This window comes from Herpailurus yagouaroundi, unplaced genomic scaffold, assembly GCF_014898765.1.
Source record: "Herpailurus yagouaroundi ecotype Mexico unplaced genomic scaffold, PumYag 221, whole genome shotgun sequence".
Classification (NCBI taxonomy): Eukaryota; Metazoa; Chordata; class Mammalia; order Carnivora; family Felidae; genus Herpailurus; species Herpailurus yagouaroundi.
The window spans coordinates 11,963,706-11,985,536 of NW_024412452.1; the positions used below are offsets into that span (position 1 = coordinate 11,963,706).

The window sequence follows — 21,831 nt, forward strand, 5'->3', positions numbered from 1 at the left end:
CTGGCAGGGGAGAGGCACCAGCACCCCTACACATTCCCTCAGGTCCAAACTCCAGTGGAGAGAGGAAAACTAGGGAGAGTGTGCCCCCCACTGGTCAGCAAAGACAGGACCCACTGCTAATGCAGGGCCCAGGCCGTCTCCCCCAGAGGCAGCCTCCAGGCCATTTGCCTTCCTGGCCCTGGGGAGGGGCGGTGGGCCTCTCCCTCTCTGGATCCTGATCTCTCACTGCTGCCGCCCAGGCTTTGCTCTCATGGTCAGAGAGCCCTTGGCAGAGGCCTCAGTGTGCATGCTCAAAAGGGGGTATCTCGAAGGCTCTCTCCCTCCCCTGATGTTAAGATTGGCAAGTTTCCAAGGATGGCAGGGTCAAGAAGTTGGTCCTCCAGAGGGCAGGAGTTAGGAAAGCTCTAAATAGTGTTCTGAGGAAGGGATTCCAGCTGGGTGGGAGGGAGCATAGTCCCAAGGACTTCCTAGCCCAGACAGCTCCAAACGTGGGGCAAACACTCAGGTCTCCTCCAGCCCAAGTGGGACCTGGGCTCCCTTCACAACTCTGCTAAGCCTCACACAGGAGAGACTGGCAGCCAAGGTTTTCCAGCCTCTGGATTTCCTTCACTCAGGTGTTCAGGCTTATAAGGGACCGTAGGAGCTGAATGAGTTAATTTCTTTCTCATTTACAGGAGAAATCATGCCTTTTATAAAGGTTTCCCCAGACATTCCTAGTCATAATGACATCCCCTACCACCTTCTTTTTCTTCCTTGCCTAAGCCCCTCCTGTTGTAGTTAAACCTCTGGGACAGAGTGATGAACTGGGCCAAAGGCCACAGAGGAAGAAAACATGGTTCCCATCTTTGAGGGCCCCCCGTCTGAGTGTTTCTGTCCTAAAGAGCCCCACAGCTTCTGGGAGAGACAGGCTATGCCTTCCTCAAAGGAAAAGGCCTGCAGCAGACAAATAATACAAAGTAGAGCAGAAATCATAAACACATTTTATTTCTAAATAATTTTAAAACCACTGGCATTGTAGCAAATTGGAATATATTTCCAGAATCGACTCAAAGAGGTTTTTTTTTTTTTTTACAGCAACATATGAAAAACGTCATTTAAATATCCACCAGCAGCTGCACCACATGTTGGGCTCTTAGGAAAACACTTTCTTTCCTTTCATGAAAGTCCCTTGATTAATGTTCCACTTTTCTTTGACACTTTTTCCATAGTTTGGAAAAAAAAATCAAAGCCTGCACCATTATCTGGAAGAAAATTAAACTGATAAGATTTAATATCTGCTATATTCTACAGTGGTAGGCAGAAAAATATCATTTAGGCCTGGGGCCAGATGCAAATGAACATTAAACGGAGGGTACATCCCTGCCTGAGGCTTTTGGGAGGGGTGAGGCTGGGGCCGATGGCGGAGCAGAAAGGGCCCCAACCGGACAGCAGTGGGGAGGGGCTGGTGGGAAGGTTTGCAGGGCCCTCTGGAGGGAAGGCAGAGCAGGACTGAGCAGAGGTGATTTTCCCCAACTGCAGAGTCCCAGTGAGGGAAGGGGGCAGCCACAGGAAGGCCAGCAATGCCCACCTGCTGTGGGGCCTCTGGAGAAGCAGAGATTTTGTGAATGGGGACACCTGAGAAGGCAGCAGTCTGTCCGGGTCAGAGGAGAGAGAAGGAGTGGGAAGGAGGGAGGGGAAAACAGCGAGAGGAGAAACTGTGCCAATAGAAGGCTAGGCAGATGGAGTAAGGGGAAATCGCAGCGTGTCTGGCACAGCAGCTGATGCCATAATTTAAAGGTCAACTCAGTGGAAAAGGAAGGGAAAAGGGGGAGGGGGTGGTGCTGAAATGGCAGCCCGACACTCCCCTTCCTGTGCAGCCCTACTTGGCCTTTTCTCTTGACCTGATGTCCTCTGCATTCTGGGGTCCCCCTCTCCCTCTCCACACCATCCCCCTCCCCTGGCATGGGCTCTGGAGGCTGCAGACCCAGCTCTGGCCCCCCTTTGTTACCTCACCAGAGTAGAAGCGACTTAAGCTCCCAGAACATTAGTTTCTTCATTCATAAAATGGGGATGGTAACACCTAATCTCCCTGGCTTATTGTAAAAGTTAAATTGTATAAGGGCATAAATGCTGGAAAAACTCACTAAAAAGTTGCAAATTTTTCTGGGCTTCTCTAAAGGAAGTGGCTTGAATTTGCCTTTGAGGAAAAAAGTGTCCCTTTGTTCTGGGAAGACCACCATTTGGGTAAATAAAAACTAGTAGCCATCATTGGCCCTAAGGCACCCCCCTGTCCTTGGAGATAACTGGTCACCCTTAGACTGAAGGGCTGGGAGGATGACATTGGCTCACTTCCTGCTTTCCTGATGTCTTTACCTAGTTGGTTTTGTAAATCGGTGTATCTTTTAGCAGAATCCACCTCCCCACCATCTCCAACTCAGCTGGCTGGGTTTCTTTTTAAGGAGGAATGTTACTGTTCTCTGCATGGATTTGGGCTGCCTGGTGCCTATAAATTATGGCAAGTTCTTGGGAAGCTATGGAGGTTTTTCTTGGAATGGTTTTTTGCCAGAGGGCTGGAGAGGAAACCCCATGGGCTACAGGAAAGACTTACAGGCGTGGGTTTCAGCTCAGGCTGGGGGAGCTGTCTAAAGTAACTGGACAGGCCCACAGACTTCCTACTGTGGTGCTATTAAATGATACAAAGCCCAAACTGGATCGATATGGAGTTATTCCAGGCAAGGGCCGGGAGACAAGCCCACACTGCCTGTTGTCTTTGGTGTGACAGAGTGCTGGGCAGTCTCGAGGCATTCTTGTGTTCCTGGGCCTGAAGATGCTGGGGCAGCTCCAGATGCTGAGCTAGAGTGCCCTAGTCACATGGAATTGGCCCAACAGCTGACTAGAGCCCCACTGGCCCCTCACTTCCCTTCCATTATCCCCAGCCGTTCAGTGATTCTGATTTAAAAGTTTTAGCTCAGCCTCTACTTATATGGTAGAGGTTTTCCTGCTCGCCTACCAAGGCAATGGCTTTGAAAGGCTTCAACTAGAGAGTCGATGGATGTGGTCACAGTGGTGTGGCTGGTGATGGGGAAGATGGAGGGTCCTCCTTCAGAGACCCCATCACCGGAGCTGCAGGCAGGCAGCCAAGTTCCAAGCCAAGATACTATGGGAGTGAACCCTTCTCCTGGTCTCTCAGATGTGATAAAGTCCTCCTCTCCTTTGGACTGACAGTGACCAGGACATTTCAGCCTAGAGCAGATTTGCTCCTAGGCTGAGCTGTCCAGATAGATGGTGGAAGGGGCCCTGGCCTGATGGCAGGCAAGGATAGAATTGCTTCACTTCCTGGCTTTCCTCTGTCTTTCCCTGTCCAAGGTCCCTTCTCCTTCCTAGCAATGACTGCTGCTCTCTGCTAAAAGCTGGGGGCCGTTGAGCACGGAGATCTCAGGTTCACCCTGAAGACACGGGAGGGGAGGGTAAGAATGTTCAGGAAGAGATGCTCAAGGTGGGTCACTGCAGGGAGACGAGGATGGGCCTTGACCTAGACCTTGTCCCTGGTGCCCACCTTATGCCTGGCCGGCTGCAAGGAAACTCTAACTCAAGGGCCTTTGCCAGCCACAGGGCCGGCACAAGGAAGTCCCTGCAAAGGGAAGACGCTCCCGTTGTCCACTTGAGGGCTGCAAAGAACCTTGGGGAGGGCGGCACACCTTCACAGTAACCACCAGGGGGCTCTAGGGGATGCTATGGGAGCTGCCGCTAGAGGAGAGGCTTCAGTGACCTCTGGCCTGGCCTGTAGCCGCAGAGCAGATGACAGAACTTAAAATCAACCAGCAGATGGTGAGCTCCCTGTCTCCACAGGTACGTGATGGAGGTTGATGGAGTTGTCCTCCAACAGGGGAATCTCTTTCTCATGCAAAGGGTTGACATGGGTCCACCCTTCTCCAAGATCCTGTTGATGTGGCCCGGGGCAAACCGACACTGTGTTCCCATTAGCTGACCTGCACACACAGTACTCTGCCACCAGCCATCCAGGGGACAGTGAAGGCTAAAACCAACCAAGACCCTGAAAGACAAACGCAAGTTTCATCCAGAGTCTCAATCTAGCCAAATGTAGTTGTTGGCAATTCCTTGAAGATAATTAAGGAGACAGCTCACATTTGCCTAAAATAACTAAAGAACCGAAGGAATAAAACCATTAGTTCCAGGGCCAAGGAGGCCTGTAGGTTATGATGTGTCAACTGGCCATTGCCCTGAGGGCAGGGGCAGCCTTTTCCCCTTTGGGAGAGAGGCTTCTCCAGGGCAGGGTCTCTGTCCCCGGCTGGACCCCACCCACCTCATTGGCCAGGAAATGCTCTGGCACCGTTTGAGAGCCCTGCTGGCTGGGGCTCCTGAGAGGGGTCACGGCTATGAACACTGCACCCCTATGGTGGCCCAGGTGAAGGACAGCCCACACCAGCCCCCAGCTCTCAGCAGCATCTGGTCCTCTCTGTGCAGCCTGACCCTAGGGCCACGACAGAACGTTATCCCACCCAGGGTGTCTGGCACCCAGCGTGGCTACCAGCTCTTCTCTGGTCAGCATTTCCAAGAGCTAGATGCTTCCAGAACACAAGCCTCCTCTCCAACCTCTGTTTCCTTCCCAGAGCCGTCTCCCCAGCTCCCTGGGGTCCCCAGTGCTAACTGAAGCTGCCTCTCTGTGCCACTCTCTGTTTGACTCCTTCCAGCTGCTTGGACCACGCCTCAGCCTGGGTTATACCGTGTGCCAGGCCTGCTCTGGGCACTGGGGACGAAGAAGTGGGCTGCTGTCCATGGACTTCTCATTCAGGCTGATGACAGCCTCAAGAATCCTCTTGGGGCTTTGCTTTCCAGAGACCTGTCCTAGGTCACAGACCCTGGCAGAGTCCAAAGACTATGGCTGAGTGCTGGCTGTTGGGGCAAGGAGGGACAGTGAAAAGCAAGCTTGTCTGGAACAGGGCTGTCAGACTGCTTAGAGTGTCGGCCAGGAAGCTGGGAAGCGGAGTGAGAAGGAAGAGGATGCACCAGCTGCCAGGCTGGGCTCTGGGCTGTCTCTCGAAGTCTGGTTGGGTTCAGAGAGGAGGCATTTTGATCAAACTCGTGCTGAACTAAGCGAGCCTCACATCTGGGCTCTAGCCCACAACCCAGCGCTCACTCACTCACGTACTCATGCACCCAATCCTCAGTTTCCTCCTCTGAAAAGTGTAAGGATGTCCCCTCCCCTTGTCCTCTTATAGGAATGTAGTGCGGGTCACAGGAGATCTAAAAGCCATTATGAGTGTAAAAGATGTTCTTCTCCAGCTCACACTTACATGCCTTCGGGACAGGGAGCTCACCACCTCTCAGGTGAAAGCTGAGTGCGTTGAGTGAGTGCCATCACTGAGCAGCTCACCCAAAGTGCACCGGGAAACCAGAGAAAGAAGGACTGATAGAGCTCATGGCTTCACTCGGAGACATGATTCCATTAAAATCAAGACCAGGAATGGACAAAGGACAGACCCCAGAAAGCCAGAAGATGATCCTCTCTGCCTTTGGAGACTTCCCTGAACAATGTTCTCAGACCTACCCAAACACCTCCCTGGCCTTGACCTGCTTTACCCTGTCCAGTGGCATCTGCACATATGCTCAGCTCTGGGGCCCCATCACTCACTCTGAAACCACACATCTGAAAAGCTGAATGGATTCTGCGTGGTGAGCAATGGCTGTGCATCCTCCACCCCATCTCAGAAGACAAACCCCTGAGAGTTTGAGGAAGAGCCCTCTGGGAGCGCGGGCATTTGGGGCAGCCCAGGGGACTAGGATGAGAAGCAGGCGGCAAAGGCAGGCAGCTGGTTCAGACCCATGGCAGGAAGTCCCAACCAAGATTCATCCTGGAAAAATGCAACTAATGCTGCACAGCTGGGGCCACTAATCAGAAACACAGGCCCAGAGGTGGCAGCAGGGACAGGCCCAGAGGGCAGGGCCGACAGCGAGGTGATAATTGGCAGCAAACTCTAGGTCCGTCTCCCCACCCTCTCCGGCTGGCTGCCGCTTGGAGACTACAGTCTGAAAGGGGGCAGCTCTCCCCTGCCCTGTCCGCCTGGAGGGGGATGCACAGCTCATTCGTGGCTCAAATATCAGCTTAAACAATAGCTGAAGCCTTGGCCTGGTCTCCAGAGGCTGGAGCCAGGAGTGTTGACCTTCACCTCTGGAGTCCCCTTCCCAGGTGAAAGCCCTTCCCAAACCCTTGGGGCCCGAGTCCCTTCTCCCCGCACAGACTGGCATCAGGAGAAGTTCTGAGATGAGCCTTTCAGCCCTCAGTGGGCTCCCTCTCCAACTGGACACAGGCTCTGTTCCCTGGGAAAGGTATGAATAGGGAGGACTCCGGGGGTGATGTTATATATGGGCAGAGAGGTGAAGGATTGGGCTGGGCCACAACCCCTGAGAGTGCCATGTCTTTTTTTTTCCTTTTAATTTTTATTTAAATTTGAGTTAGTTAACATACAGTGTAATATTGGTTTCAGGAACAGAACTCAGTGATTCACCACTTATATACAACACCCAGTGCTCATCACCAGAAGTGCCGTCCTTAATCCCCGTCGCCCATCTAGCCCATCCCCTACCCACCTCTCTCCAACCACCCTCAGTTTATTCTCTATAGTTAAGACTCTCTTATGGTTTCTTTCCCTCTGAGAGTGCCATTTCACTGAGCTCATGAAGCACTTATTAAGCTCCTGCTGTTAGCTGCATGCCAGCACTGGCTTATAAGGTAAATGTTTGCATTCCGTGTCCTCAAGAGGCTCACAGTCTAATTGGAGAGAAACAAGGAAAGAGCTGTCAGCAGAGGTCAGGGCAGTGACAGGACAGTCTCTGAGCACAGAGGGGTAGAGAGAGGCACTGCCCATGAATAGGATACAGGGGCTGCCCACTGGGATCCTCCAGAACCCACCCATCCAGGGTGCTCTGCTGGATCTCATCCCCCCTCTACCCCTTCCCCAAGCTTTCCTCTACCCTCAGCTATATTGGGCTCTAGGTGAGCCCCCAGAGCTACAGAGATGGCTGGCCATCCCTGGGAAGATGGAGAGCCTTCTGCGGGGGAGAAGAAACCAGGTCCTGCAGACCTCACACCTCACACCTCCCTCACTCCAGCCCAGACAAATCTTCTGCTGCAGCCCTGGGTCATGGAGCCCCTGGGGGGTTTGCCCAGGTGACAGCAGAGTCCCCCTATCCTCAGAATGAGCCTCAGGCCCTTCAACTTTTCTTAGGCTGTCACTAGCTTGCATTTGCTGGCAGCTCCTCCTGTGGGTAGGACCCTTTCTTTCACTACTCAAACCTTTTCAAGAGGCATCCTGAGGAGGCAGAAGTCCTCTGAGCCTCCTGAACACCCTGATGAAGGCAGAAGGCTGGCAGCAACCTTCCCCTCCCCAACCTTTTCACAAGCCCTACTCCCCTCCCCTGTCAACCCACGCTGTGCCTACAGAATTGACTCTGAAGTGTCAGACTTGGTGTCCAGCTTCCCCTCACAAGTTAAAGAAAGCATGGGAGGAGTGAGGCAGGGGTCTTTGGTGGAGGTTTGAGAAATGGAAGCAGGGATGGGAGGAAAGAAGGGGGATCCAGAGGCCATACTATGAGGAAGGGGGGTTGGGCATGGCCTCCGGAAGCTGAATGGAAGAAGCAGGGGTCAGAGGTGTGGGAGTAGGAGAGGCTAGGAGGAACCCAACGGCAGTGGCTGGAGCTGGGAGCTGCCGTGTTGGAGGTTTCCTTACTGCCTGACTATTTGCCATGGAATTTCCCGGCCTAATAAAGAAGAATTTAAATAGACCACAAGTTGCTTAATGTTGACTGTATAAATAATCCAAATCCCCAGCTCCCTTTGTTCCACAGGCTATTTGTGTCAAGAAAGAAAGGGGGTGGGGAGGGAATCCAACAGAAGTCACCGCCCCAGATCGCAGGGTTTGGGGACTCTCTGTTCTCCTCCATCAGGGCCCCAGGGAACAGGGGTTGAGGCCTGGGAGGGGGAGATTTGGGTTTCCCGGCCAAGCCTTCTGTTTGTGAGCGTGCACACACAGGCACGTAATCCCCACACAGACACACACATACACGTACACGTGCACATGTACACACGCAGCACATTCCCCCCATGCTCACTCATGAGTATACGTACACACATACGCATACGCCTGCCCACTCAGGCAGACTCTAGTCCACATGGGAAAATATGAGCACGTGTGCACACCCAGATACACACAGTGAGGTTCAGCCAGAGGCACCAGGTTCTGTCATGGGTCAGGTCCAGTCATTGCCCTGACCATTCTGCTGCTCAGCAACCCTAGGGCACATGGCTCAGAATAGGGGCCCTTGAGAATCCAGTTGGGTATGTGGCAGAGTAGCTTTGATCATACTGAGTCACCTCCAAAGAAGGTTCCTGTTGAAAACCAAGCATGAGCACCACGTTCAGAGTCCTCCAGACCCCACTGCTAGCCAGTGACTAAGGACTCCATCCCCTCTGCCCGCACATGTCCAGTCCTGCTATGTCCGCCTATGCTAAGACCTCAGAGGAGGTGGGGGAGACACAGACATCTTTCAAGGTCAAAACCTGGGCCAGCTTGGAAGTTTCTAAGCCCTTAGTGATAGGCATGTCAGTAGGAGAGCAACTGGTACCACTCATTCTGCAGTACCCAAGAGAAAGAAGAAGGAAGAGGGAGAAAGGGAGGGAGGTGCAGTTAGGGCAGGGGAAGGCAGGGACGGAGAGACGCAACAGGGTACCATGGGACTAACTTTTGGCTGCTTCTGCCTGGGGTCCATTCTGACTTCTCCATCCCTGTGCAGACCAGACTTAAATACTTTAGATTTCATTCTCGAAGGTGCTCCTGAGCACACTTGCACACACATCACATGGAGCAGGGAAGAACGGGGTCGTAGGGGATATGGGGAGGTGGAGGGGGTGCCTGGCCTCACGCTTATTTTCAGGTTGGTAATCCCTGTCCTAGTCCTAATTCTGCCTGCTCCCCAAGCCCCAGATTTATCTTAGCCACAACTAAAGCATGCTCCCCACCCACCGGACTGCCCACAGGGGTGCAGCTCAGACTGGAACAGTAACTGCCATTCTGTGTCCAACCCGATTCTGCAAGGCCACATGTCCTAAGAAACCAGTGTCAGGGACTGGCTGAAGCCCAAGACCAGGATATAGGAACTTTGTGGGGGTGAGATCAGGGCTCCTACCCCAGGAACCACAATTTAATCCCATGCTAAGAATTAGAGAGTGGAAAAACCACCCCAGATAACCCAGAATATATCAACAGGAAGGAATAAAGAATAGAAGAACCTCAAAAAATAAGGCTCTTGAGTACAGAGGAAGAAAAGCCCCCTGGGATAGAACTATCAGGAATGTTCATTCACAAATTCATCCATCCAGTCATCAAATACTCATTGAGTACCTACTACATGCGAGCACTGTGCTAGACCCTGTGTTTGTGGAATTACGCGTGTGTGTGCATGTGTGTGTGCATGGATCTGGATTTAGGAATGACTCCCCCCGCCCACCTCCGCCACACACACACCCACCACAAATAAACACAGACTAGAGCAAGATCCCAGAGCCACCCTCAGTCTCAGCCCCAATCCCAATCCCACCTTCCAGGACCAGCAGGGTTTGTAACTACTTCCCCTGAACCAGCATTGGCCCCTGACTTCACAGGAAAGTCATAGGAGTCCCTACACCTTTGCAGCCTCGACAGACTATTCTTAGGTCCATTAAGCCCTATAACCATTTTGCATAATACCCACTTGCCTTATTTCTATAAAGCCCCCAGCCCAGTGCTCCCCGATCCCCTTTCTGGGGGCTCCAGGAATGGAAAGGCAGGTTCTGCCAGTGTTTCCCTTTCTGGGATGGCTGGGAACTTGAGGTCTGGGGCTGCCAGCAGATGGTGTGCATCTTCCAGGCTGCCTGGGAGATGGACGGGAAGGGAAGCGGGGCTGTCCACACGCTCAGAATCTCTGGGCTGTCACCAGGTCCCCTTGATCCTCCTTCCAAGAAAGAAGGGGGAAAAACATGTCTTTCCGGGCCCTAATTCTCTCCACATGGGCGGGCACCATGAAGAGCCAGGGCCCTGCTGCAGGCATGCAGGCTGGCAGGGGCAATTGTCACTCTACCCAAGGACCCCTCCCCCTGACCTGCAGCTCTGTGACTGCAGAAGCTTCTGCCTGCCCTGCCTTCCTTCCAGAGTCCCCACACTGCCCACCTCCTACCCTCGGCCTGGCCTGCGCCTGGCATCCCCTTGCATACTTCTGCCAAAGGGAAACTGAGGCAGCACCAGCTGACAGGCGCCTGGGTGGAAGAAGCCAGGCAAGAAGTGGTTTGCCCTAAACTGAGGCAGCCCCCTGAACCTGAAGCCCTCCCAAGAGCATCACAGGCGAAGGCACCCAGGAAAGCTTCCCTGGTGAGTATGGGACCCTTACAAATCTATGTAGTGCATCAAGAGGGGCTCACTCGCTCACTTGCACCCCTGGACACTCAGAGCAGAACTCCAGGTGGCCCTCCTCTCAGTGGTGGATGACCCCTGGAGCTCCTTCCCTGAGGGGGCTCAGGTCTGGTGGAAAACAAGAGCAGAAGAATGGAAGACCTCTCAGAATGGAGCCCTGAAGGTCAGTAGGGGAGTTAGGGGGTCCCTCTAAGGAAGGTCTGTGTAGGAAGACTCTCCTCTAAGCCAACTCTGAATCCTTCCCAGCTGGGAGCCAGTGAAAGACCAGTTTGCATGGCCAATGTTGCAGCTTTCTTGCTCCAGCAAGATAGATCTTCTGCCTTCGCCATAGGCTGCAGGCTCTGAGTCTTGGCTCTTGCCATTGATCTGGGTCACATGGGCCCTGGCCCCCCACGGCTGGGTGTTAGTGACCTCTGGAAGCCAGCATGACAAGCATAGGCATGCAAAAACAGCGGATATGAGCCATACCCACAGTTGCAGCTCTTGGCAGCCCCACAGTGGGAAAAGGCCCACATCTCTGCCGTTCTAGCTCACTTGGGGCCTATCTCGGGTGTCAAAGGCCAGGAAATGCAAGGAGGAGTACTTGCTGCCTGGTGTCCCTAGCAGGCACAGGCCCAAACCACTCCTGCTCTCCTCTGGCTAGCCTGGGTCCTAGCTGACTGGCCAAGGGCCCCAGGCAGGGGGTGGAAAGGCCACCCCCCACCCCACCCCTCCACCCCCACCACCAGTCCCCAACCAATTCAATGGCAACTCTTTGAATAAGAGCTAATTCTGCTGATGTGGCATCTTCCTTTTATATCCCCCACCCTGTTTGTGTCTAGTTCCCCTCCAACCCCAACCCCACCCCCCACCCCGGCTGCCCCCCTGACTTTGATTGCCCCAGACATTTGCATGAAAACAGGAACTTTGTGCTCTGGGCTCCATCTGCTCCTGCTTATTTCTCACTTGGAGCTGCAATCCTTGGTCACACATGCCCCCTCCCCACACACTCACCCTCTTCTACGCAGCCTACCCCCAGTGTCAGGGACTGTGGGATTTCTGGTCCCTCAGGCAGGCTAGTGAGGCCTGAGACAGTGGCCTCCTATCCGGGCTCCCACTCACCTTCTGGGGGTCACAGACACAGTGGAACTGGAAAGCTCTGGAGCCTTAAGACTAGACTTCCCTCCTGGACAAGCCCCCACCCCCACCCACCCCATGCCTCTTTCAGTCCCAGAGGAATCTCCCCAACAACCCTGGGAAGAATTCAGGGAGTCCAGGAGGGCCTTCCAGACATCAGCAGCTTCTTGAGTGAGGAGGCTGGGTATATACATCCCAGGATCTCTCTCCTTGAAAGGCCTTGGCCCTCAGGCCCAGCATCCAGGAGTCACAAGCTTGACTAAACGCCATCTTGTGTTGCTTATAGGAATTAAAATGGACAGTACAAAGAAAACCATATTGTTAAATATATGAATAAAAATAGATAAGCCTCTCACAGGGTACTTATTACATGCCAGGCAGTAATGTAAGGATTTTACAAATATTACCCCATTTTTACAAATATGGCCTCACCTATCTTAGATAGATGCTGTTATATAGAGATATAATCCTGTCTATACAAGTGGGGAACTGAGGTACAGACAAGTTAAGGAACTTGTCGTGGCTCACACAGCTGGTAAGAGTGACAGAGCCTGCCCTCCTCCATATTCAAAAAACAGTCAGTGCCCAATCAACCCTCTGAATCTCTGCCCATGCTTTGCTCTAGAAGGTTCTTTTTGCTCTTCCTTCCTATCCTTCAAAGACCATTTCCAACTTCCTCAGGAAGCCTACGTGCTCTTGTGTCCATTTTGAAGATGAAGAAACTGAGACCCAGCAGTCACAGACTTTACGTTGAGATCTTACAGGGACTGGGATGCCTTCTAAAACTGAACTCCGGTTATCTAAAAGTGAGAAAACCTTTTTGTTGAGAGATTTTTCATTCCCAGTTGCCCCAAATCAGAAGCCCTCAGAGGCCAAGTGAGCAGGTCAGGAACTGGATTAACCAGTCAGTGTGCAGGGTAGGCGGCCAGGGCCCTCAGAGTAGGGGTCAGCACTGGTGGGCCCCAATTCCTTCCTCTGAAGACTACACCCCCCTCCCCCAGCCCGACGTCAGTCCTAGCCCCGCCGCCCCCCCCCCCAAGGTTTCTACTTTTGGCTTCTGCCAGCTTCTGCCCCCAGGCAGCACATTGGCCATGCCAGAGCCCACATCAAGCCAGCAAACCAGAACTTGAGGGCTCTCTCTGGGCCTGTGCTGTCCGATGGGGGAGACAGGCACAGCCACATGGGCGTCGGGGGAGGACAACAGACCCCGGACTGGAGTGGAGGGAACCCGGAGTCTACTTCCGTCTCTGTATTGGAGCAAGTCATTTCACCTTTCTGGGCCTCAGTTTTCCATTATGTAAAATAAAAAAGGAGGGCTCATCAGCCCCTAAAATACTCTTCCAACCCATACTGGATGAAAAAAAGAGAACAACTGCAAACAGACCAACCCACCTGGAATGGAAGTGAGAGAACACACAAAGGCCACATGTGTGTGTTCACAAAGGGGGTGCAGGAGTTCCTGGAGTGAGGAGAGGTGGCTCTGGAGGGCTTCCTGGGGGAAGCGAGCTGTGCACCCATATCTTGTATGAGGGGACAGAAACCAGCTCCGCAATATGTAACTAGCCTGGCTGAGCAGAGCCTGGGGAGCAGGTGAGGGCCTGGTGCACCGAGAGAGGCAGGGGAGGGGGCCACCAGCCCCACAGGAAGCCCCAGCTTGTTGTTGGGTAACTTCTCCTCCTGTTTTCTGGGAACAAGCTATTTGGAGAAGAGGGGGAGGGAGACCTTAAAGGCTTCCAGATGGGGGGCCCTTCTGTCCAGGCCTGCTGCTGTGCCGCCACAAAGTCTGTACAGCGCTTTCTAAGAATCTCAGCAAATGTGGTGGCGTGGTTCTGGGACCGCCTTCTAAGCTATTCCCCTGCCTCTGTGACTCCCACCATCCCAGAGCTAATGGGGGCCATATCCTATTCCTTACCATTACTCTCTCTTGCTAAAAGGCTGCAGAGACAGAGTTGGGTCTCATCTCTGTTGCTCTCTTCCGCCCCCACCCCAAGATGGTCTTTCAGTGTCTTGGAATCCTGGCAACCCCTCTACCCACTTTGTGGGGTCCGTTTGCCCTGAAAGCAGGGGGCTGGAGAAAAGAGGCATCTCCCCAAGTGTGGGAAGGCCACTGGAAGTTCGAGACAGAAGACAGAACAGAACAGCCCCAGGATGGTTGTGGAGAGGAGGGGCAGGGGCTGGGGTGAGGGGGAGCAGAAAGGCGCAGGGATTAGGGTCGCTGAGAGCAGTGCCCACCCGCCACTCCCCCGGCAGTCTCTCTTGTGTGTGCAGCCAGGACTTGCTGTGCGGTGGGCTCCCACTCTTCTCCTGTGGTACCCTGGGGTTATTCTTGTGCTCAGAGACCTCCCTCTTTCCTCTCTCTTCCCCTCTGACCATCTTGGCCTTGATTCTGACTCCTGGCCAATCCCCACCATCAATTACTCCCTGAGGTGGGGTGTTAGGGACATGCAGCCCCATCTTGGAGCAGCTGGCCTCATCTGGGCTGCTCAGGACGGAGCCTTGGAGGGATCACAGAAGGCTTGGGGCATAGACATTGGTGTCAGGGCTCAGTCCCGCAGAGTCCCTAACCCCCTCTGTACCTGTTTGGGATTTGTTCACTGGCCTTCTGGTAGTGGGATGGGGTGGGGTGGCACAGGGTGGAGAGGGGGGCTAAGCAGTAAAAGGAGACTTTGAGAGGAGGGCTCCACACCTGGGCCTCCAGGTCCTACCCCGGGAGAGGGAAGAAGGGAGCCCCCAGGCCTGGCTATGGCAATGGGCTGGAAAAATGCATCCCAATCCCGTCGGGACTCTGGATTTCAGAAGGAGCAGCAGGTTTCCCCCAAAGCTTACTGCTCCCCACACTATTGCGACACAAGCCTGTGATGAGAAGGCATTTTTATGAATCAATCAGAAACATATGAAGTACACAACATAAGAATGAGGGACAGAAGAGCAGGGACAGGGAAGAGGGTAGACATGCAGAGCCAGAGGTATCCTATCAGGGCAGAGCAGCTCCCTGACTCGGTCTTCAGCTAGCCCTAGACCCAGCTGGGGCCACTGGGTCCCAACATGGGCCTTTCCTTAGAAGACTGAATAGAGTCTAAGGTCAAGGAGGGCAAGGCTTGCTGGCCCTGCCGTGACCCTACCTTGCCCTGAGAGCCTACAGAGATCTGAGCCTTAGCTCTAGGGTCCTACCTTGAATGAAAAGGAACATGAGGGATGGGCTCAGTAGGCACCCACCATTGGACAGGGCCTGTCAAAAGTTGTCCAGAGAAGCCATCCCTGAATGAACGAGTGATGCTCTCAGGCACAATAGAGGATGGACTGATGTTGGGGGTGTGGGGCAGGGGAGCTCATAGGGAGTAGAAGAACCTGGCTGCTCCATAGGCCTCCTCCAGGCCTTGGCCCTTCCCAACAGATGATTCATGTTCAGATAGGGGCTGGTCATGGCTGGCACCACCTTGAGGCAGAAGGAACTAGAGGGGGCCCTGGTGTGTATGCTCCTAGCCTCTACCCCCAATCTGTCTTGCAAGACCTGCCTGGGCCATTCCACAGGTAGCACCTACTCCCCCAACCTCTCCCTATTCTGTAGAGGGGCCTCCTGGTGAGCCCCCACCAGATGGTCCTTCCCTCAAGGGCAGGCCTTTGCTCCCTCTGCTGCTCCCACCACTGTGGAACCTTCCTGAGAGGTGTCCTCTGGCCTCCTAGTACTGGCCCTTTTCCAGTGCTCTCCCGCTGTCCTCACCCCTGCAGCTCCTGGCCCCTCAGCCTCGAATCTGCTCACTGTCCCTCACTCAACATCTGACTCCTTGGCCTACTTCTAGCTAAATCCCTCCTGGGCCAAACCCCTACTGTGCCACTGCCTTCTACTGTGCCACAGACAGGTCCCTGTCCCTCCGTTGCCTCAGTTTCCCCTTCTCCAACAAGAGTTGGGACAGCAGAAACTCCCAGTCCCAGCAGGCTCCATGATTCTGTGAGTTCCATCGCAGGCAATTTGAGGGGCAAATGTATGCAGATGAATATGCAAATGGGCATCTCCAGGATTTATGGGTGGCCTTAATTCCAAGGGGAGGATGTTGGACAGGTGGGGGGGCATTTCAATGAGGCGGCCTCAGTCTGGCTGGGCCCACTAAATCCTGGCCGGTGTCAGCGCCGTAAAGCACTGTGATGAAGGGCAGGCGGCCCGCGGAGGCTACGGTGATTTACAGCCGCGGGAGCCTCCTCCCGCGGCCGGGCAGGCAAGCGCCGCGGGACAGGGACGGAGCAGGATTTATGTTGCTCGCTTCCCCACCCCGGAGGCGGCGGCAGGCAGTCTGGAGAGCGGGAGAGCGGAGCGCCCAGGAAGGTGACTTTCACCTTCAGAGGCGGCACTTGGCTGGCAGAGAAGGGATGGCCGAAGGGGGCAGGAGAGGAGAGCACGGAGGGGCGTTTACAGCCTGACCCCTGCCTGGCCCCTAGCCACAGTGGTCTCCTCCAGGCGGCCTTCCTGCACTAACGCTGCCCCCTCACCCCAACCCACTGCCCCCGACTGCCACTTCCCCCTGGGGCCCAACTTTCCAGGGCATGGCAAGGTTCAGCCCTGAAAGACTGGAGGCAAGTGGGGTCTAGCGAGTTTCCTTGGCTGAACACAGCTCTCCTTAAGCCTAACCTCACTCACTCTCTTATGCTGGGAAGAGAAATGACAGTCCACTCTGATCTATTTTAGGTAGCCAAAAAAAAAAAGGAAGTTGATCTCCCTCAACTTCACCTTCCTGAAAGGTGCTTGCGTGTTCTCTCCTTTCTGATCCCCGCTTGTCTCCAGCACGTAAATGCCCTGGGGTGGGGCACTTGGGGCTGCAGGCTCCCTACACACAGAATTCAACTCCTGAGGTCGCTGGTAGGCTGAATTTTGAAAAGGTAACAGTGTTTCTCCAGTGACTCACCAGAATCTCTCAGAAATGACCGATGTGTCACTCAACCAGGGAGCCCTACTGTGTGCAGGTGCTAAGGCATGAGAGACAGAAGCCTCAGAAGCAAAATTCTCCTCGTTGTCAGGGCTGCCCAGCCCCTACCTCTGAGGGCCTCTGCCTCCTGGCCCACCCCAGCTTCCCCATAAACAAACTTTATGTGTCCTGTTCTCATAATTAAAGGAACCAGGCCAAAAGTCCTCAGGTAAAGAAAGGCTCCTTTTGAGGATGTAAACACATAAATCAAAAGGCCTGGTTCCATTGCGTTGTTCATCTACTGGGCTGACTGTTTTGAGCTGGGGCTGTCTCCCTCAAGTTCATTTTAGGTAAATGTGTCCCGGCCTACCGTCCGTTTGGGCCGAGCAAGCAGAGATGCTTCCCTGACCAAAGGCTTCACCTCAGAAACCCAGCAACGTTTCAGACCATGCTGGAGTCCTACAATTTTGTCTCAAGCTCCTCAGGACTTCTCTGCTCTGGCCATATTTCCTGAGGCGCCCGAATATTTTGTGCCTCTCTTATCTCTCCCCAAACAAAGACCAGACCCAGTTGTCGTAAATGCTGTTGTCTCAAGCACGTCTTTGTGATACTGAATTGTTCCCAAGAACAAGAGTATGAATGCAAGCAGGGTTCTCTGAGTCCATACAGATGCCAAACTCCAAAGACATTTCTTCCAGTGGGATTTGACCTGAAGATTTGTGCTTAAGGTCTCAGAGACTCAAGGTGCTGGTGGTGGTGGGTAGGGAAGTCACCAGAATGAGTGACAGGGCTGCAGGGAGGAGGTGAACACACACAAAGTCCCACTGACAAATACATTCACTCTTACTCTCACCTTCAGGTTCCTTTTGTGAGAATTTGTGGGACAAATGCGAATAACTGTGCAATTTGTGTGCTGCCAAAGCCTCCCTGTCTAGGGAACAACAGCATCAAAATGCAGTTCCCAGCACCCTGGCCCAGGCCTGAATCACCCCAGAAAAAGGGGCACTTTCACCTTAATTCATGCGAAGACACCATATAGACAAACAGCATCCATGGTGCCAGGCACTGTGAAAGTATGTTTACTTCATTTAATCTCAACAAAGGTAGATGTGATATCCCTGTTTTACAGGCGAAGAACTGGAAGATGGCAAGGGTCAAGTACTTTGCCAAGCTCACAGGGCTGATAAGCAACGGCAGTGAGATTGAAACAGCATGATGCATTCCCAAACCCAACTTCTTCCTTCTTGGTTCACTCCCTGCCTGCACCCTCAGCTCCAGCTCTGTCCCTTTACTCTGGCTGCTGCAACCCACCAGACCTCAGCCCTAATCGAAGATTAACAATACCAAGTGTTGGCAAATGGGCGGTTGGAGGGAACGTAAAATGGGACAAGTACTTTGGAAAACTATTTGTGAGTCTGTTCCCAAATTAAACATACACCGACTATATGATTCAGCCATTCCACTCCGAGACATATACCCAAGAGAAATGAAATAATATGTCTATATAAAGATGTGTGCGTGAATGTGGCTGGGCAGAAAGGAAGGGAGGGGCATACAGGGGCAGGAGGGGGCTGGAGAGATAGGCCCACTCCTGGGCTGCCTTACTTCACTCCATTCCTCCTCAATCCAAGTCAAAAGCTCTTGGGGTCCTAAGCCAACATTGTCGGGGCCAATGTGAGTGAAGGGGGAAGCCACCTGAGGTCTGGGAAGTGCTCAGAGGGCCTGCTGGTGACTGTGCCCCAGCTCTGGGCTTTCTGTTGGGAGTGGAGCAGGGTCCCTGCCAGTGGGAAGGGCTGGGCCGGCATGAGGGGTAAGGATGGGAGAGAGGGTGGAGTGGCGCAGGCCTAAGTGGAGAGTAGCAAAACCAAGAATGAGGCAGACGGAGGAATTAAGGCCAACCGGGCTTAAAAGCTCACGAAGTGCCTATTAGCCGAAGGGCTGCAGTATGGCAGCTCTGTGGGAGCCCAAAATTCACCTGTGCCACTGAGATGAGATGCTTATTAAGGGCTCCAGCTGGGTAAGAAACCCAGGCTGGCTGGATTTGCCCCTTGGATGGGTAGCACCAACTTCTAGGCTGAAAGTTATAGGGAACTGATGCTGGGTGGGCAGGCAAGAGTCTGACTCCCTTCCCAGCTAGGCTACACCCCACCACCCCAACTTCTTTTTTTTTTTTTTTCAACGTTTATTTATTTTTGGGACAGAGAGAGACAGAGCATGAACAGGGGAGGGGCAGAGAGAGAGGGAGACACAGAATCGGAAACAGGCTCCAGGCTCTGAGCCATCAGCCCAGAGCCTGACGCGGGGCTCGAACTCCCGGACGGCGAGATCGTGACCTGGCTGAAGTCGGACGCTTAACCGACTGCGTCACCCAGGCGCCCCCCACCACCCCAACTTCTACCCCATGCTGGCTGTGAGCCCGAAGACTGGAGAACACAGGAAGCCCCTTCCCCTGCTGGCAACGAAAGTCTGTAGGTCCCGCTCTGGTAGCTGAGAGTGGGCAGAGCTGAAGTACCCTCAGGAGCCCCTGGAGGTGGCCCCCTCCTCACCCCTCCTCCTTCTGCCCATGCCCCTGGTTCCCTACTTCTATGTCTGCTCTCTGCTGGGATGGAAGCCTCACGTCTTCTGCCCCCCAGCACTCTGCCCTGGTTGCCCTTGGCAGCAGCCAGGGTGGAAGACCAGGCTGTCCATAGCCCCAAGAGAAAAGACAGTGCCACGGGCTAGTTCCACGCATCCTCAAAATGGCATTAGCTCAACTGGGGGAGATTGGAAGCAGGGAGGGCACACTGATTCCCTTCCCTGAGGCTGATGTTCACGATCAGTTTGGAGTTACATCTGTCACTTGAAGCATCAAAGTGCCTTCCAAAGTCAATCAGGACCACTTACCTTTCCCACCTACCATTTTGGACAACTTAGGTCAGCAAGGGGAGTCCAGTATCTGCTGGTTTGGCTGTCCTGCCAGGGGAGCACAGAGGAGCAGGACTCCTTGCTGTGGCTGGGACACTGCCCTGACCCCACCCCTGCCCACCCCAACTTGAAGCTAATCTCTCTCATTCTGCGCTAGGACTCCTATGCCACTCACCACACTTCCCACGTGAAAGTACACAGTTCTCAGGTCCAGTTTACGGGGTTTTGCCCCTTGTTTTCAAAAGCAATTTCTCTCTTTGTCCCAAATGTCACTTCCACTGCCCAGTTCAGGCCTGCACAACTTCTGATCAGAGCTCTCACAGTCCCCCCACTCCCCCGCCCGGCTGAGGTCGGCCTGCTTTCCCCCACCCCCCAACTCCTCCCTCCCACCAGTACAGCTGCTCAGGAGAACCATCCACCTACTATGTGTCTGGGACCACAGGAACTGGAGGCAAGGACAGGTCTGTCTTCCGGTGCAGAAGATGGATATGAACCAACTAGTGCAGCAGAGTTATCCTGCAGTGCAGGGCATGCCCCAGGGGCAGTCTGGGTCCCAGAGTCATGGAGCACATCTGGGAGACTGCATTAATGGAGTACTGGAAGAGGACTAGAGCTCTGCTAGAAAACAGTGGTGTTCTCAGTAGTAAACAGCCTGTGCAAAGGCTCAGAGGCTGGTTATCAAGGTCTTCTGTGCCCTGATCACACTTACTTATTGTGCTGGTCAAGCTCTTATGTCTGTATGTGACAAAAAGACCACCTCAGACTGACTTAGACAACAAAAGGAATGTGTTGACTTTTAACCCAAACTCAACAGATTGAGCCAGAGAAGCTCGACCCAGCAGCTTAACGGACATCACCAGAGTTTCGGTTTCTCTCTGTGTCTTTCTTCTAATATTACCTTCACAAGGTGACCCTCCAGCACCTTCCAAATCTCCCTTTCTATGTAACAGTGACAGGCCTCCCGATGCCACCCTTCTCTATGCCAAAAACATACACACCTTCCCTTCCCTTTTCTTCCCTTTTCTTCCCTTCCCTTTCTTGCTGGGGCTTTACTCACTCAGAATTACAAATCTTGCCTTGAAGCTCATTGGCTAGGACTTGGTCAAATCTCCATCTCTGAACCAATCAGTGAGATCCAGAGAATATGATTCTCTCATCGGCTCAGGCCAAGTCATCGCTCCACCCACCCTTGACTGTATAGGTGAAGCGTGAGCACAAAGAACCTGGTAGCCAGGAGTACCAAGATGGACACAGGGCTGGAGAAGGCACCTGTCCTATGCATGACTGTAGGCTGAGAGGGTCATCTGGGGTTTGCTTCAAACCAAGTAACAAGTCTTGAAAAGGGAGACTGGGAGAAAATGGTGGGCCCCCAACTTCTCCCTACTTTCCTTTCTCCTGATTTATCTATTCCATATTAGTTAAGCTGGAAAGAGAGCGTTAGCTCTCAGCAGTGCAATTTTCATCCCTATATCATCCCTGTATGGAACAATCATGTGTGTGGGGGTGGGTAGAGGAGAGAGGGAAAGTAGGAGAGGGGGAGAAAGAGAGGAGAGGGAAGCAGAGCTAAAGGGAGAGAAGACTGTAGGTATATAGTCTCCAAATCTTCATTGCTGGTGTCATCTTTCTTTGGAATACAGGGAAGTGTGGGGATTGAAAACCCTTACTTCCAAATACGAAACAGTCATAGCCAAGAAAAAAAGTACACAGAAAATGTGACGCTGACCTTGAACCCAATGAATGTGGCTCTCTCTGGGAGGCTGAGGCACCTTCTGTGGTTCCATGGCCAATGTGCACCTGGAAAGGAATGGGGCTGTGACTTTGGGCACCTGTTTTGCCCGGGGCAAGGCCAGCCCTTCTCCCCCAAGGAAGCTACAGCCCCAGCCTCTGGCATTTCCTGGGACAGCCCGAGGTGGGTGGGATAGTCTGCAAGGGTCTCAAGCCTTCAGTTCCACAAATCATCCTGTTTTAATGCAAATGGCAATTGCCAAGAGTACAGCATGTTTTCCTGTGTCAGCAGCTCAGTGACTAATGTCCCAAGATAAATGGCTTTGCTTTGCCTTGTTTAGAGTGATTCTGTAATCTTTCCCTCCTTTCTGCTGAGGGGACTCCCCAGATCCTTCCCAAGTGCACTCCAGGGCTAAGGAAGCCTGGGCATCAGGGCCACCAGCTGTGCTGGGGTCATTCCATGTGCAGTGAGAGGCAGGAGCAGGTGAGAACCTGGGCTGAACAAGTCTGGAGCTGACTGGCCATCAGTCCTCAGCAAATGACTGGGGAAGAGCTGAGAACAAGCTCTACATTCAGGCCAGTGTGGAGCTCGGGTTGGAGGGAGGATCCAGAGCACCCAGGACTACGGGGGAGAAATCTGGGTCCTGGGATAGAGACAGAGAAGAATGGGCAAGTAGGACAAGGGAGAGGTCCAATGCCATCTTGTGCCACGTGGGTATTCCTAAACAGCCAGAGATGGGGAACGG

At 53.4% G+C, this 21,831-nt stretch overlaps 1 long non-coding RNA gene across 1 annotated transcript in view; it reads right to left on the minus strand.

Annotated features, from left to right (window-relative positions):
* The window catches only part of LOC121019271 (uncharacterized), a 111,795-nt gene extending 90,637 nt beyond the window's left edge, over positions 1–21,158 (minus strand). The window contains exon 1 of the long non-coding RNA XR_005785519.1: positions 21,084–21,158. This is a non-coding gene — a long non-coding RNA (uncharacterized LOC121019271). The remainder of the gene's footprint in view (positions 1–21,083) is intronic.
* Positions 21,159–21,831: the final 673 nt, after the last annotated feature.